This window comes from Nicotiana attenuata, chromosome 7 (assembly GCF_001879085.1).
Source record: "Nicotiana attenuata strain UT chromosome 7, NIATTr2, whole genome shotgun sequence".
NCBI lineage: Eukaryota > Viridiplantae > Streptophyta > Magnoliopsida > Solanales > Solanaceae > Nicotiana > Nicotiana attenuata.
Genome location: NC_031995.1, coordinates 70,560,101 through 70,577,606, shown reverse-complemented (window position 1 = coordinate 70,577,606; position 17,506 = coordinate 70,560,101). Strand labels below are relative to the sequence as shown.

At 41.7% G+C, this 17,506-nt stretch overlaps 1 long non-coding RNA gene across 1 annotated transcript; it reads left to right on the top strand.

Annotated features, from left to right (window-relative positions):
- Positions 3,862 to 4,718, top strand: LOC109230531. Its single transcript, XR_002068656.1, has 3 exons — positions 3,862 to 4,138; positions 4,230 to 4,279; positions 4,576 to 4,718. It is a non-coding gene; the product is annotated as an uncharacterized LOC109230531 (long non-coding RNA).

Here is a 17,506-nt window from a genome sequence, read left to right as displayed (position 1 = left end):
GAAACTGTACATGTCATAATCGGTATAATTTTTAATTCTTGTTTCTTTTTCCTCGCCGATGTTAGTTGCAATAATTATTGAGTACATTAGATCGGTTGTACTCATACTACACTCTGCACCTAATTGTGCATATCCCGGTGTGGGGACCAGTTATCAACAATAGGCTTACTTATTGGACTATCTTTGAGAGGCGAGTTAGAGCTGCATCCTTGGTCGCAGTTTTGACTTGTCTTTTTCTTACATACTATTGTTACAATTTAGATAGTGTTATTATTGTTCAGTTTCAAACTTGTATTCCGTTGTAAAGCTCATGACTACGTATTTACCAGTTTTGGGGGATTGTCCTTGTATTGGCACTATTTTGTTACATTGAGGTTTTAGATTTATGCTATTTCTATAATTTATGTTGTTTTGGCTGTTTATTGGTAAGTTTTGGCTTGCCTTGCTAGTGTGTTAGGCGCCATCACGATGAGTTGGTATTTTGGATCGTGACAAGTTGGTATCAAAGCACTAGGCTCATAGGTATTACGAGTCATGAGCAAGTTTAGCAGAGCCTTGCGGATCGGTATGGAGATGTCTATACTTATCATCAAGAGGCTATCGAACTGTTAGGAAACTTCACTTTCTCTTATTCATGTCTTGCGGATTTTCTATTTCCGAAATTTAAAGTTGACGGACACGTGCGACCAGATCAGGCAAACGACCACCAGTAACACCAACTAGGACCACGAGAGGCTGGGCCGCAGGAGAGGCCGAGGTGTGGCTCGTACTACAACCAGAGCAGTTGTCCAGCTCAGGAGCAGGAACCAGATGTGGTTGAGCCAGTGGGACTAGCTCAGGCACCAGCTATGCCCATTATGATTCCTGGCCTTCAGGAGGCCTTAGCCCATATTTTGACTGGGTGCACGAGCGTGGCTCAGGCAATCTCAGTTCTAGCTACACCAGCCACTTCACAGGCCGGGGGATGTGCCTAGACCCCAGCCGCCCGTACTCTAGAGAAGCTAGCTCTGGCTCACCAAATGCCGGGTGTATGGCTAGTTCAGCCGGTTGTTGCCACTCGAGGTTGGTCCCTATATCAGTGATGAGGAGTAGAAGAGAATGGAGCAGTTTTGGAAGTTTAAGCCTCCAGAGTTCAGTGGAGCGGAGTCGGAGGATGCTCAGGATTTTATTGATCAATGTCAGCGGATTCTTCGCAAAACAGGTATTTTGGACACGAGTGGGGTTTCATTCACTACTTCTCAGTTGCCAGGGGATGCTCACCGATGATGGCTGGCTTATGAGTTGAGCATGCAAGCCGATGCAGCGCCTCTTACATGGCATGAGTTCTCAGTTCTCTTTTAAGAGAAATTTGTCCCACAGACTCGCAGAGAGGAGTTACGTAGGCAATTTAAGAAACTTCGCCAGGAGGGTATGACACTGACTCGGTATGAGATGAGGTTTTCAAAGTTGGCTCGTCACGCGATATGGTTGGTTCCCACTAAGAGGGAAATAATTAGGAGGTTCATTGAGAGGGAAAAGATTAGGAGGTTCCCAAGATGCCCCATAGTTCATGTGGTTTCAAGAGTGCCTTATTTGGAGGCCAGTCCCATTACAGCACAGGCCTTTCTTCTAGACCTGTTGAGGTAGCTCGCCATGTTCCTTGTGGTTCTTCAGTTAGCCAATGTTCCTATAGTGCACACCCAACTCAATTATCATTTAGTATGCTGCCAGAACAGAGTTCTAATCATGCTTCATCTGCACAGGGTTCCTCGGGCAGTTATTCAGACTATCAGGGGCAACAGCTCCGTCAGAGGAGAGGTTGTTTCGAGTGCGGGGACTTGAGTCATCTCAAGAGGGATTTACCCAGACTATTGGGTAGGGTTCCATAACAGAGTTGTCAGTATATGGTTCCAGCACCAACAGCTACACCACCCGTACAACCAGCTCGGGGTGAGGCTCAGTCAGCTCGAGGCGACCCTAGATTGGGGGGGGGGGGGAGAGGTCGATCAGGTGGTTGTCAAGCAAGTTTCTACGCATTTCCAGCCAGGCCGGAGGCAGTTGCCTCTAGTGGTATTCAAACTCGAACTGAAAAATGAAATCCGAACCGCAAAAGTGGTTTAACGGCTTATTGGTATCGGGTTAACGATTTAACAGATGGGGAACAAATTAAAATATTTTTATTAACGACTTATCGATTTGGGGCGAATTATTAAATTTTCTTAATGGATAATTTTATTTTAATCCATATGTTACTATGTATATTGAATAATAAAAATCCCTTCCACACTTCCACTTCCAGTACAGGACCTCTATTAGACATTTATACTTTAGAGACCCTAACATCTAAAATTCTTAATTTCCCTTAGAAACCAAGCGTCCAGCCCTCTCGCTGTCTTGTCTCTCCCTCTCGGCGTCTCGCCTCTCCATCTCGCCAACTCGCCGTCTTGCCTCTCCCTCTCGCCAACTCGCCGTCCCTCGCTCGCCTCTCGCCATAGCCAGAGCAGCAGATGTAAGTTCCTTCTCTTGTTGATCTCTTCAAAATATTCGGTCCTCACTGTTGTTTACACCTTTAAAAATAGAGAGCATCTCAAAGTATTCAGCCATTTCACCTTAACGGATATGAAAATAACAAGTTCCTAAACAGATATTGAGGATTCAGATATCCAAGTATCCAACCACAACTAGCTTAGAATTAAGGTGTATTAGTTTTATTACATTGGAATTGCATACTTGATTTTTTTCTTTTCCATTACTTATTAGTGCTTTTTTTTTTTTTTCTGTATTCCTGAATATTTGTGTTTTTCCTATCCGAACAAAGCTTGGTTTGATTCTTTTAGTTGAGGGTTTTTATCTCGTTTATCTCCTTGCCAATCGTTTTGTTCAATACCGTTAACTCTCATTTATTTAGTTGATATAAGCAGGTTCTTTAACTTAATTTCCTCAAACTAACTATTGTTTCTATCTTAATTTGATCTTGAGTCTTTCTGCAGATAGTTCCTTAATATATAGCAGGGCTGAAAATATACAATTTTGATAAGGTGATGGGTGAAAGTGGGGCTTCTAATTCAAATGCAATAAGTCAAGCTAAAACAACAGAGTCAACTATAACCAAAAAAGGGAAAAAAGGTCTGTTGTTTGTCACCATTTTACAAAAATTATGACTTCTAAGGGAGTACAAAAGCAAAATATGACTATTGATTTATTGAGTATATTTTTAAGACCAAAGAAGGTATGTCGACACTTTTTTCTTGTAAGTTTAAGTGTCCCAAACTCCCTGCTATTGTTAATAAAAAAAAAAAAAACAATCAAATTTAGGCTTTCAATCTATTCCGGGGAGTAGTCAGGATGACGTAGCTGTTGTTACTTGGAAATTTGATCAAGAAGAGTGTGGGAAGGCGTTATATCTTTGGTCACAGTTAATGAGCTTCCTTTCAGCTTTGTTGAGAGAGAAAGTTTTAGAGACTTTATGAAAGTGGATCAACCTTATTTTTGGATCCCTTCCCGTAGTACTGTAACTAGGGATTGTTTTGATCTTTTTAATAAAGAACATCAAAAGTTGAAGAGGTCTTCTATAGAAACGGAACAAAGAGTATCTATTACCACTGATACCTGGACTTCTATATAAAGAATCAAATACATGTGTATCACTTCCCATTGGATTGATAGTTAATGGAATATGCCCAAGAGAATAATTAATTTTTATCATATTATTAGTCATAAAGGCGAAAATATGGCAAATGGTATTGGTAGGTGCTTACGTGAGTGGGGGATAAGTAAGATCTTCACTCAGTTGATAATGCAAGATATAAAAATTATAAAAGTGGGAGTGGATACTAGAATAGAGTTAGATAAATATTTTGGTGAAGAAACTGAGGATGACACTAAAGAATTTGATGTTCTTCTCAGGTGGAAATTGAACTTAGCTAGATTTCCTGTTCTTGCGGAGATGGCTCGTGATGTATTAGCTATTCCGATTTCAAGTAAGGAATTCGAATTTGCGTTTAGTATGGAGGACATCTTCTTGATTCATTTAGGAGTTCATTAACTCCTAAATTGGTGCAAGCTCTAGTGTGTCTTCAAGATTTGCTTCGAAAAAAAAAATTAAAACAACCTGTTAGTGTTAAGGAAGATCTTGATAAAATCGAGCAGCTTGAACAAGGTAATAATATTATTATATTTGGTGTATATAAGTGTTGTGGATATGCTTATATTTATTGCACTACTCATTATTTTGATTTTTTTTTCTTCAGATTTAGCTAGTGATGGAAAGACCCTTCCGTAATTTGTGTTAATATATCTGGTAAGAATTCAAAATTATGGATGTGCATCAGTTCTGTTTCATTATAGCAATTTTGATCATTTCCCATACCCAATCTATAGCACTAGATTTGTGTTTTGCTGACTCTCTTCGGATGGCTACCTTGTATTTTCTATGCTATTCATGTCCTCACAAAGTGATCAGTCATCTTCTTTCCCTATGGTAATTCTTCTCAAATTTCATACAACTGCTAGTATTTAGGAAGAATAGTATCTGATTCCTTTCTTTGACCCAATATACTGCAAAAGAAATTGAAAAAGCAAGATAGTGCCTTGTAGGTACAAGGGCGGCCTTTCGGTTTAGAGCTTTGTGAAGTTGTTTGACAGGGGAATTAGTTGAGTTTCTTGCAAGTGATTTCAAGTTTCTTCCTATGTTATTGAAGGTATCACCGGAAAAATGAAAATCTGAGCCTTATTCATTATGCAAGGGGAATTAGTTGAGTTTCTTGCTTTATTCTTATGTTGTCTCCATGATTTGCTTTATGACTACTTTGGACAGTGCTTAGTTAAAGCCGCTCAAATGTTTTATTTCCATCTTGCGGTTAAGTCACATGTTACTCTCTAGTTTCATGCTAATTAACACTTTACTCTATTCTCACTTAAGACACAAGACTAATGTGATTTTACTGTAATTATCTTCTTAGAACATTCATAAGGTTCTACACTCTTCGTTAACAATTATATCATTTAGATTGCAGTTGATTAGTCTGCTTGTTCATTCGATCGGTCTGTGTAACATTATACTTCATTAATTACAACATCCACAAGGTTCTACACAACTTTTATGAACTGTGAACAAGACCAACAAACTAGCTAGCCGAACTGTGACATTATACTTGGTGTTTCCAATAGCCCTGCTGCTTAAACGTGTTGCTGCTGTTGGAACTCGTGCATATCTGAAATGCTATCTCTGTGTGTCTTAGATTTTTACTTCAGTTTATTACACAATTTACTAATTAAAAAGGCACAATCTAAATCAATAACCGCCCGATAATAGCTAAATCGATACAAATCCGCCCGATATCTTATCGGATGGCCAGCAGATTAATATATTTAAAAGCCGATAACCGATAAGCCAAAATGTTCAGAGTAAATAATCGCCTAATCCACCCGATAAGCAGCCCTAGTTGCCTCTGATGCCATGATCACTGGTAATGCTTCAGTATGTCACAGGGACGTGTTGGTATTACTTGATCCTGGTTCCACTTATTTATATGTGTCATCATATTTTGCTCGTCGTTTCGATATGCTCCATGATTCTTTAGTTATGCATGTTCATGTATCTACACCGGTCGATGATTCTATTATTTTTTACTATATGTACCGATCGTGTGTGGTTACTATTAAGGTATAGAGATGAGAGTTGATCTTTTATTGCTTAACATGGTTGATTTTGACGTGATTTTAGGCATGAATTTGTTGTCACCATGTCACGTTATTCTAGATTGTTATGCTAAGACTGTGACGTTGGCAATGCCGGGTTTGCCTAGAGTTGAGTGGCGAGGTTCGTGGATTATGTTCCTAATAGAGTGATTTCATATTTGAATGCTCAACGGATGGTTTGAAGGTATGTCTGGCATATTTGGACTTTGTGAGGGATGTTAGTACTGATGATGTCACGACCCGGATTTTCCACCCTCGGGAGTCGTGATGGCGCCTACTCGTAGAAGCTAGGCAAGCCACAAAATTTAGAAATCTTAACTCTTTCATTTTAGTCCTTTTCAATAACTTATAATAACAGGTGATCAACATTTAAATAATAGCGAAAGATAAAATTTAGCGGAAGACTTAGACTAATATAATACCTAAATAAATATGAAAATGCCAACATGCGTCTCTACCTAGAAACCGGTGTCACAATATTCACGGACTGTCTATGAATACTACACACAGATGTTTGAAGAAAAGAAATACAGTCTGTCTCGATACAAATGAAAACAGAACATAATAACTGATAGAAGAGACGCCGGGCCTGCGGACACCTGCAGGACTACCTCAGAATCTCGGTGGACTGAAGGCTGGCTCCCCCACTGCTGCTGACCCAGTGCTGCTCCGGTATCTGCACAGAGTGCATAGTGTAGCATCAGCACAACCGACCCCATGTGCTGGTAAGTGTCTGGCCTAACCCCGACGAGGTAGTGACGAGGCTAGGACCAGACTCCAGATAAACCTGTGCAGTTGTATAATATACGGCAAAGAAATAAACAGGAAATAAGCAGTTTAAAAGGAAGGGGGAAACATGCTTCGGGGAACGTATCAAATCTAGCAAACACTAAATAGAATTCTGAAAGGACAGTACAATATTTACAACAATACAGAAATACTACTGTTGTGGCGCGCAACCCGATCCCTTATCATTTAACACTGTTGCGGCGTGCAACCCGATCCACACATATAACTGTTGCGGCGTGCAACCCGATCCAATATAATATTTGTTGCGGCGTGCAACCCGATCCAACATATCATTGTTGCGGCGTGCAACACATATAACTGTTGCGGCGTGCAACCCGATCCAATATAATATTTGTTGCGGCGTGCAACCCGATCCAACATATCATTGTTGCGGCGTGCAACCCGATCCATATATAATAATGTTGCGGCGTGCAACCCGATCCATATATATAGATAATAAAAATGTTGCGGTGCGCAACCCGTTCCAAATATACAGTCAACAATAATCAAAATAACCGTCCCGGCAAGGGATCAACAATAAACTACACTATCCCGGCAAGGGATCAACAATAAACTACACTATCCCGGCAAGGGAATTCAACAGCACCAATATATACGTCCCGGCAACGGAGCATCAGCTATAACCAACCTTAACTCAACTCCTGCTCATCTCAGTTATTACCAATTCTCAATCATAAGTAAATTCCATGAAAAATAAACTAAGTCTTTGCTCAATGTCAAGAATTTACCCACTAAGCATCCATAGCATCATTTAAGAGTACAACAAGTATCAATTTAAGACTCACGGTCATGCTCGACACCAACGTATAGATACTCGTCACCATGCCTATACGTCGTACTCAACAAGAAGATAGCAAATAGGACTTAACTCCTAATCCCTCAAGCTAAGGTTAGACCGAACACTTACCTCAAACTTCCACGACCAACTCAATCCTCAATTACCACCTTTTCTCTCGAATTCGGCTCCAAATCAATTGTATCTATGCATAATCGACTTAATAACATCAATAAATACTAAACAATCCAATTCCAATGTTCAATTATAGCTTTCTAATCATTTTTCCCAAAAATCCAAAAATCGACCCCGGGCCCGCTTGGTCAAAACACGAGGTTCGAACCAAAATCCGATCCCCCATTCACCCACGAGCCCAAATATATGATTAGTTCCAGAATTCGACCCCAAAACGAGGTCTAAATCGCAATTAATCAAAAAGCCCTAATTATACCCAAATCCCTAATTTTCTACCCTTAATCTCATGTTTTAGGCCTAGAAATCTAGTGGGTGTTGATAAAAATAGAAGAAAACAAGCTAAAGATTACTTACCCAAGAGATTATGGTGAGGAAATGCTTCAAAAATTGCCTAAGAGCTTTAGAGAAGAAGGGGTTTATGAAATTTTGTAAAAATCCCGCAAGTGTTCTGTTTTGGAGACTTAAAATAACTAGGCGGATTTTGGTCTACACGATCGCGGACAATGGATTGCGATCGCATAAGGTAAAAATGGCTGAGCAATGCGATCGTGTACAATACCACGCGATCACATAGAAGAAAATGAAGGCTGGGGCTTAACACATTGCGATCGCGAAGGGTACAGTGCGATCGCATAGAACAAAAATTGGACCCCTCGAATTATACTCTACGCGATCGCGGAAGGAGCTATGCGTTCGCGTAGCACAAAATAGGACCCCTGAAGTTTACACTATGCGATCGTTATCCTTCCTATGCAATCGCATAGAACAAAATAACTGGACACCAGCAATAGCAGAAAAACCAGATTTTTCTAAGTCTAAAGCACTCCGACACCTATTCAAACCTCACCCGAGCCCTCGGGGCTCCAAACAAAATATACACACAACCTCAAAAACATCCTACGGACTCATTCGTGCGATCAAAGCACCAAAATAACATCATGAACATGGAATTAAACCTCAAAATCAAAGAACTTTTCTCAAACTTCATAAAACATCAACTTTAGCAATTTAGGTCCGAATCACGTCAAACGACATCTGTTTTTCACCCAATTTTACAGAAATGTCTTAAATCATATATAATGTCACGACCCAAACTGGAGGGCCATGACTAGCACCCGGCCACACTTGCCGAGCACCAATGTACATTTTATCTAACCTTCTTTATTATGTGTTAGGGCTGACGAGATCAATATAAATGGTAGACATGGATCACGGGCAACCAATAATAAAATGATGGCATGAACATACATAACATGGGATGACCAGACAATCAAGAAACTATATATAAGGTACGAGCTACCACGCTGCCATGAAAGACTATACAACAAAAATTCAACCGACAAGGCATACCAAACTATACATGAGTCGACACCTGTCTATGAGCCTCTAAAGGAACATAAGTGCTGCAACATAGCCGGAATATGGCCCCGACATACCCATAATGTCGATAACAAAAATGCATACCAAGACCACAGCATGTCCGGAGAAGGGATCTCGCCAATCACCGCTGAACTGGACAGCCTACTGTGGTGGAGGAGCTGCACCTGCCTGTCTATCAGGACCTGCAGCACGACATGCAGCGTCCACAAATAAAAGGACGTCGGTACGAATAAAGTACTGAGTATGTAAGGCAGGGAACCATAAGTACGAACAGTAATGTAAGCAGGGTTAGAGAATATACAACTTCTAACATATGCGTACCTCTGAGGGCTACTGACACGAAACACATGATACATATGTATATATACATAAACTTTTAAAACATACGCCTCTGTGGGCATCATCATCATCAAATCATACCCGGCCGTAATAGGCTCGGTAAAAACGTACCCGGCCATCATAAGGCTCGGTAGAATCGTACTCGGCCACGTGGAGCTCGGTAAAACCTAACTGATCAGTGGTTGCACAATAGGTGCCGTACCCGGCCGACTATAGCGCGGCTCGGTAGAGTAAAATAGATACATATATATAATGCATGCTCGACTCATGGAATCACGTTCTAAACCTTTCGGAGTGACGTAAGGTCGGTATTCTCTGTACACGTTATTAGGACTAACTCTTCACTATGAACCTTATAAGAATCAGGAAGTACCAAAAACATTGATAACATAGGAATAAGAGAAGCAACATTAACATCAATCGTTCCATAAGAGGGGAAACAATGTAAGTACTGCTAGCTTCTAAGAGTAGAGTATCTTTAGAAGCTCGTTCATTACATTATGTACAATCGGAGTCGTGCAAAAGAAGGAAAGGGATAGCCTCACATACGTTGTATATACTGCCCCACTCTCAAGCTATGAAATTGTCACAACTCCTTAGTCTACAATAAGAGAAACGATACTATCGTTATCATTCAAGCATCATAACTATTATGTATCGACCACAACCTATTATACGATGAAACGGACAACACCTCCCCTATATATATGACTTCACACAATTCCAAACAATCACCAAACAGCCTAAACAACATCAATAATAATCATATTGAGCCTCCCAAAATAGTCCACGCACAACCTAATCACTTCATACATATGACGGCCACCGTAGTCGTGTCAAACGACCCGGAAATGTTACGAAGAACTAACAGCCCACAAACCTACATCTATATGGTGTTTCTCCACACCCTTCCCCCTCCAAAACTCCACAAAACAGTAGTAAAACGCGCATCCCAACAGCAACACAAAACAGTCCGGTACAAGTGAATAACTCGAACTCACGACTTCCGATCACCGTCCCGTGAGTTCTTACATGTATAGAACGAATTAACATGAATTCACAGCAGAAAAGATGTATGAATGAGAGCAGTAAGCTTACCTTACTTTTTGGATAACTCATCCCTTCCCTTGGTTCTTCAAACTCTAGGTTTTACCCACAATTAGAATTTGAAAGAGAGGGAAAATCGATTAGGGTTTGTGTGGGATTTTTGGGGAGGAGTTGCAGGGGTTCAATTTGTTTTTGAAGGTCTGAAATATGGGTGAAATAACTGAGTTTATAATCCCTTAAAAGTCCTCTCTTGGCCGACTTTGGGGCTTTTAATTTTGTCCTCTCATTTTGGCAAGTAGGTGATGCACCTACTTGTCACTTACCAATCTGCGCAGGCTTGCAAAAATACGAATATCTCTATACTCCGAGATCGTATTGACAAACGGTTTAAAGAATTGGAAACTAGACTCATAGATCTTTAATTTGGTGGATAGATCACCCTGTAATTCCTTGTAAATTGGGAGAAAAGCTTAGAAACATTTGACCTAATATTTAAGTAAAATATGAACCTAAGTTGCGACAGCTTTTGTCGACTTTTGTTTCATAATTCGTTTGACTTCAAGACTTATGATACGGATATTATATGATTCAAATACCTTAAAACATGACCTCTTGAGTGTATTAAGCACCTCCAGGTTTACCCGAAAATACGAGTTACAACATCCTTGATTCGTTTAACTTCTAATACTTGTTAATCACCCTTATACACCCTTGTATCACTTAAGACCAACAGGATTAACTAATTATCATCTCAAAGATAATTCCCTCTTGGATTTATATTGACTAACATATGGCATGAACTAACGTGTGTGGATATGGGTTGTAACGCCCTCCCCCCCTTAGGAACATTCGTTCTCGAATGTAAGGGTTCTTGGGGAGTTTAAATCATCGTGGATTCCGGCCGAGTTTCTCCCATAAATAGAGGACGAACTTGCAAGTAGTTAACTTAACGTATGGCCTTACAAGGGTATGCAAAGCATTATGGACATGTACATTATCTGCATATCACCATTTTGTATTAAGGAAGAGTATTCTCAAGCTATTGCTTACCTCATAGAGATGTTCCACCTTCTAATGCATCATGCGTTCCCCTAGCATCCTCGTTATCTTTATTCTGGAACAGGTAAGGGCATTTAGACTTCATCTCCTCTTCTTCTTCCTATGTCATTTCTTTCATATTCTTGTTCCTCCACAATACTTTGACAGAAGCTACATCTTTTGTTCTCAGCTTGTGGACTTGTCGATCTAATATAGCCACTGGCATTTCTTCATATGATAGATCCACTGTAACTTGTACATCTTTGATAGGGACGACTCGAGAAGGGTCTCCATTACATTTCCTCAACATAGATACATGGAATACCGGATGGACAAATTCCAATTCGGATGGCAATTCTAACTCATAAGCAACATGTCCAATTCGTCGAAGAATTTTATACGGCCCTATATACCTTGGACTCATCTTACCTTTCTTCCCAAAATGCATAACACCATTCATTGGTGAGATCCTCAGGAAAACCCATTCACCAACCTCAAACTCCAGATCACGACGTCGGATATCGGAATAAGACTTTTGCCTGCTTTGTGCCATACTCAATCGCTCCTGTATTACTTTCACCTTTTCAATGGCTTGGTGAATCAAATCTGGCCTATATAATTCTGTTTCACCGACTTTGAACCATCAACTGGTGATCTACATCTCCTCCCGTATAATGCTTCGTATGGGGCCATTTTAATACTGTAATGGTAGCTATTATTGTAGGCGAATTCTATGAGTGGAAGATGGTCATCCCAATTCCCCTTAAAATCTAGAACACATGCTCGTAGCATATCTTCCAGTGTCTGAATGGTACGTTCAGCCTGTCCGTCAGTCTGCGGATGAAATGCAGTGCTGAGATTCACTTGTGTGCCTAAACCCTTATGAAAAGACCTCCAAAAGTTAGCCGTAAATTGAGCTCTTCGGTCTGATATAATAGATATTGGTACACCATGAAGCCTAACAATCTCCTTGATATACAACTTCGCATAATCTTCAGCCGTGTAAGTTGTCTTAACTGGCAGAAAATGGGCACATTTTGTAAGTCGATCAACTATCACCCAGATGGAGTCAAACTTATGATAAGAGCGAGGTAACCCAATAATGAAGTCCATATTAATCACCTCCCATTTCCAGGTCGGAATCTCTATATTCTGAAGCAATCCACCGGGTTTCTGATGTTCGATCTTTACTTGTTGACAATTAGGACACTGGGCTACAAATTCTGCAATAGACTTCTTCATGTTATCCCACCAATACTGCTCCTTAATGTCATGATACATCTTTGTCGAGCCGGGATGGATGGAATATCGGGATTGATGAATCTCATTCATAATCTTCTCTCGCAACCCTGCCACATTAGGCACACATAATCGGCCCTGGTATCTCAGTGCCCCATCTCCTCCGATCTCAAAAGCCGTAATTTTACACTGCTGAATGCTCTCTCTCAATCGTACTAAGATAGGATCTTCATATTGCCGTGCTTTTACCTCGGCTACCAAAGATGATTCTGATGTATTATGTACAGTAACACCTCCGTCATCAGAGTCTAACAATCTGATTCTCATATTGGCTAGCTGATGAAGCTCTTTAGTCAACCCCCATCTACCTGCCTCAATATGTACTAAGCTTCCCATTGACTTACGGCTGAGAGCGTCTGCCACAACATTTGCTTTACCGGGATGATACAATATCTCGACGTCGTAGTCTTTCAGTAATTCAAGCCACCTACGCTGCCTCAAATTCAACTCTTTCTGCTTGAAGATGTGTTGTAAACTCTTGTGATCTGTGTAGATGTCAACATGGACGCCGTATAAGTAGTGCCGCCATATCTTCAAAGCATATATTACTGCAGCCAATTCCAAATCATGGGTTGGATAATTCTTTTCATGCTTCTTCAATTGTCTTGATGCATAAGCAATCACCTTCTCACGTTGCATCAATACGCACCCCAAACCTATACCTGAGGCATCACAATATACCACATAACCTTCTAGTCCTTCAGGAAGAGTGAGCACTGGTGCGGATGTCAATCGATTCTTCAACTCTTGAAAACTTCGTTCACAAGCGTCAGACCACTGGAATTTAGTAGCTTTCTGTGTTAACTTAGTCAATGGTGCCGATATAGAGGAAAACCCTTCAACAAATCGCCTATAATATCCTGCTAGCCCCAGGAAGCTGCGGACTTCTGATGGTGTTGTAGGTCTCGGCCAATTCTTTACTGCATCGATCTTCTGAGTGTCGACACTAATACCCTCGTCAGATATCACATGGCCAAGGAATGCTACTGAGTTCAGCCAGAATTCACATTTGGAGAGCTTAGCATATAACTTACGATCCTGAAGCGTCTGTAATACTATCCGCAAGTGGCCCACATGTTCAGCCTCCGAACGAGAATACACCAAAATGTCATCAATGAATACGATCACGAACACATCAAGATAGGGCCTGAATACAGTATTCATGAGATCCATAAAAGCTGCTGGGGCATTTGTTAGCCCGAACGACATCACCAAGAACTCAAAGTGCCCATATCTTGTCCGGAAGGCCGTCTTTGGAATATCCTTCTCCTTGACCCTCACCTGATGATACCCTGAACGTAAGTCAATCTTGGAGAAATACTTGGCACCCTGGAGTTGGTCAAACAGGTCGTCAATCCTTGGAAGTGGATACTTGTTCTTTACAGTAAACTTATTCAACTGTCGATAGTCGATACACATCCGTAACGACCCGTCTTTCTTCCGCACGAACAGGACTGGCGCACCCCAAGGTGAAGTGCTAGGCCTAATGAAGCCCTTATCCAGTAAGTCCTTCAACTGCGCCTTCAACTCTTGCAACTCTGCCGGGGCCATTCTGTATGGAGGGATAGAGATCGGTTGAGTGTCAGGCAACACATCAATGCTAAACTCAATCTCCCTCTCAGGAGGAAGGCCTGGGAGTTCATCTGGGAAAACATCTGGAAATTCATTGACCACGGGGATTGATTGTAGAGTAGGCGGCTTCGCCTCCGCATCCCTAACGCGAACGAGATGATAAATGTAACCTTTTGAGATCATCTTCCTTGCCTTAAGATAGGAAATAAACCTACCTTTCGGCGTAGCAATGTTCCCCTTCCATTCAATGACGGGTTCACCAGGAAACTGAAACCTAACCATCTTCGTACGACAGTCAACATTTGCATAGCATGAGGCCAACCAATCCATTCCCATTATCACATCAAAATCAACCATTTCTAACTCAAATAAATTTGCCGAGGTTTGACGACTACAAATCATCACAGTGCAACCTCTATATACCCTTCTAGCAATCACAGAATCTCCTATCGGAGTAGATACCGCAAGGGGTTTACTTATCAATTCAGGTTCAATGCCAAACTTATTAGCCACAAAGGGTGTAACATATGATAATGTAGATCCCGGATCAATCAGCGCGTATACATCATAAGAAAACACAGACAATATACCTGTAACAACATCTGGAGATGACTCGAGATCCTGTCGACCTACTAGAGAATAGGTTCGATTTTGAGCACCACTCGAACTCTGCACTGCACCTCTACCTCTACCTCGACCTGTCGACTGCTGAAAACCCCGTGCTGGAGGTCGAATTGATGAGGAAGAACCAGACACAGATCCAGTCGGCTGAGCCATACCACCAACTCCTCTGTTAGGACAATCCCGTATCATATGGCCAGGTTGTCCGCAAGAATAGCACGCATCAGAACCTCGACGGCACAGTCCAAAGTGGGCCTTACCGCACTGATCACAACGTGGTGTTAGGGGTCTCGTCTGATTAGTATCTCTGTGATATTGCGAGCCTGATGCCCGCGAACTCTGACCTGGACCTGAATAGGTAAATCGATCATATCGAGGCCTCTGGAATTGTGGAGGAGCACTAGCTACAGATGGCGCCGAACTCCTCGAAGACTGGGGCCTGACATTGCCTCTGAAGTCATCAGAATACCCTGCAAATCTCGCCCGCTTATGCTGGCCCCTATCCTGCTCCCTATCTGCCCTTTGCTGGCGCTTACGATCCTCTAGGGTCTGGGCATAAGCCTGAATACGGGAAATATCCATGCCCTCCACCAAGGACGCTGTCGTGCACTCATTTATCAGATGTGGTCCCAACCCGTTCACGAACAGATGCACCCTATCACTCATCTCTGCTACCATATGGGGAGCATACCTTGCTAAAGAATCAAACTGCATACTATACTCTCGCACACTCATATTACCTTGTCTAAGGTTCAAGAACTTATCAGCTCTAGCTCGTCGTATCTCAACTGGCAAGTAGTGACGAAGAAAGGCCTCAGAAAATTCCTTCCACACAGCTGGAGGAGCGTTCGGACCCCTGGATCTCTCCCAACTATCATACCAGAGAACCGCTAAATCCCGTAGCCGATAAGAAGCCAACTCTACTGCCTCTGTATCACTAGTATGCATAACCCGCAGTGTACGATGAACCTGATCAATAAAAGTCTGCGGGTCCTCCTTCGGATCTGATCCGGTAAACACAGGAGGGTCTAAATTAATAAAATCACGAACTCTCGTACTAACTGGTTTATCAGCAGCACCTGTATTCTGCCTCTGAGCCTGAGCAGCTACCAAGCTAGTCAATAACTGCAAAGCACTCCGCATATCCTGGTCTGTAGTGCCAGACGGAGGAACTGGAGGTGCTGGGTTCCTCCTAATATCCTCTGGAGGAGACGGAGTAGATGAGGTATGAGACGGCATCTCACTCTGAGCCTCACTTTGGCCCGCTCTGGCTTGGGGCACCTGACTGGTACCCTCTCCCGCAGCTGTATCAAGCCGTCTACTAATTGTTTGCTTCCTAGTCGAAGGCATCGCTGAAAGAAAACAAGGTGAATATTAAAGATGAACACTTACGACTCAACTCTACGCACGATCTAGATTCAGGAAGAAGGTAACAACCCTAGATGTCATGTAGCCTCCTGATTATAAATGTGGCGCGCTACACATCCATAATCAAGACTCTACTAGACACGGCTCATAGACAATCCCTAGGACAGACTTGCTCTGATACCAAGTTTGTCACGACCCAAACTGGAGGGCCATGACTAGCACCCGGCCATACTTGCCGAGCACCAACGTACATTTTATCTAACCTTCTTTATTATCTTTTAGGGCTAACGAGATCAATATAAATGGTAGACATGGATCACGGACAACCAACAATAAAATATAATGGCATGAACATACATAACATGGGATGACCAGACAATCAAGAAACTATATATAAGGTATGAGCTACCACGCTGCCATGAAAGACTATACAACAAAAATTCAGCCGACAAGGCATACCAAACTATACATGAGTCGACACCTATCTATGAGCCTCTAAAGGAACATAAGTGCTGAGACATAGCCGGAACAGGGCTCCGACATACCCATAATGTCTATAACAAAAATGCATACCAAGACCACGGCAAGTCCGGAGAAGGGATCTCGCCAATCACCGCTGAACTGAACAACCTACTGTGGTGAAGGAGCTACACCTGCCTGTCTATCAGGACCTGCAGCACGACATGCAGCGTCCACAAATAAAAGGACGTTAATACGAATAAAGTACTCAGTATGTAAGGTAGGGAACCATAAGTACGAACAGTAATGTAAGCAGGGATAAAGAATATACAACTTGTAACATATACGTACCTCTGAGGGCTACTGACATGAAACGCATGATACATATGTATATATACATAAACTTTTAAAACATATGCCTCTGCGGGCATCATCATCATCATATCATACCCGGCCGTAATAGGCTCGGTAAAAATGTACTCGGCCATCATAAGGCTCGGTAGAATCATACCCGGCCACGTAGAGCTCAGTAAAACCCAACTGATCAGTGGTTGCACAATAGGTGCAGTACCCGGCTGACTATAGCGCGACTCGGTAGAGTAAAATAGATACATATATATAATGCATGCTCGACTCATGGAATCACGTTCTAAACCTTTCGGAGTGACGTAAGGTCGGTATCCTTTGTACACGTTATTAGGACTAACTCTTCACTATGAACCTTATAAGAATAAGGAAGTACCAACAACATTGATAACATAAGAATAAGAGAAGCAACATTAACATCAATCGTTCCATAAGAGGGGAAATAATGTAAGTACTACTTCTAAGAGTAGAGTATCTTTGGAAGCTCGTTCATTACATTATGTAAAATCGGAGTCGTGCAAAAAAAGGAAAGGGATAGCCTCACATACCTTGTATATA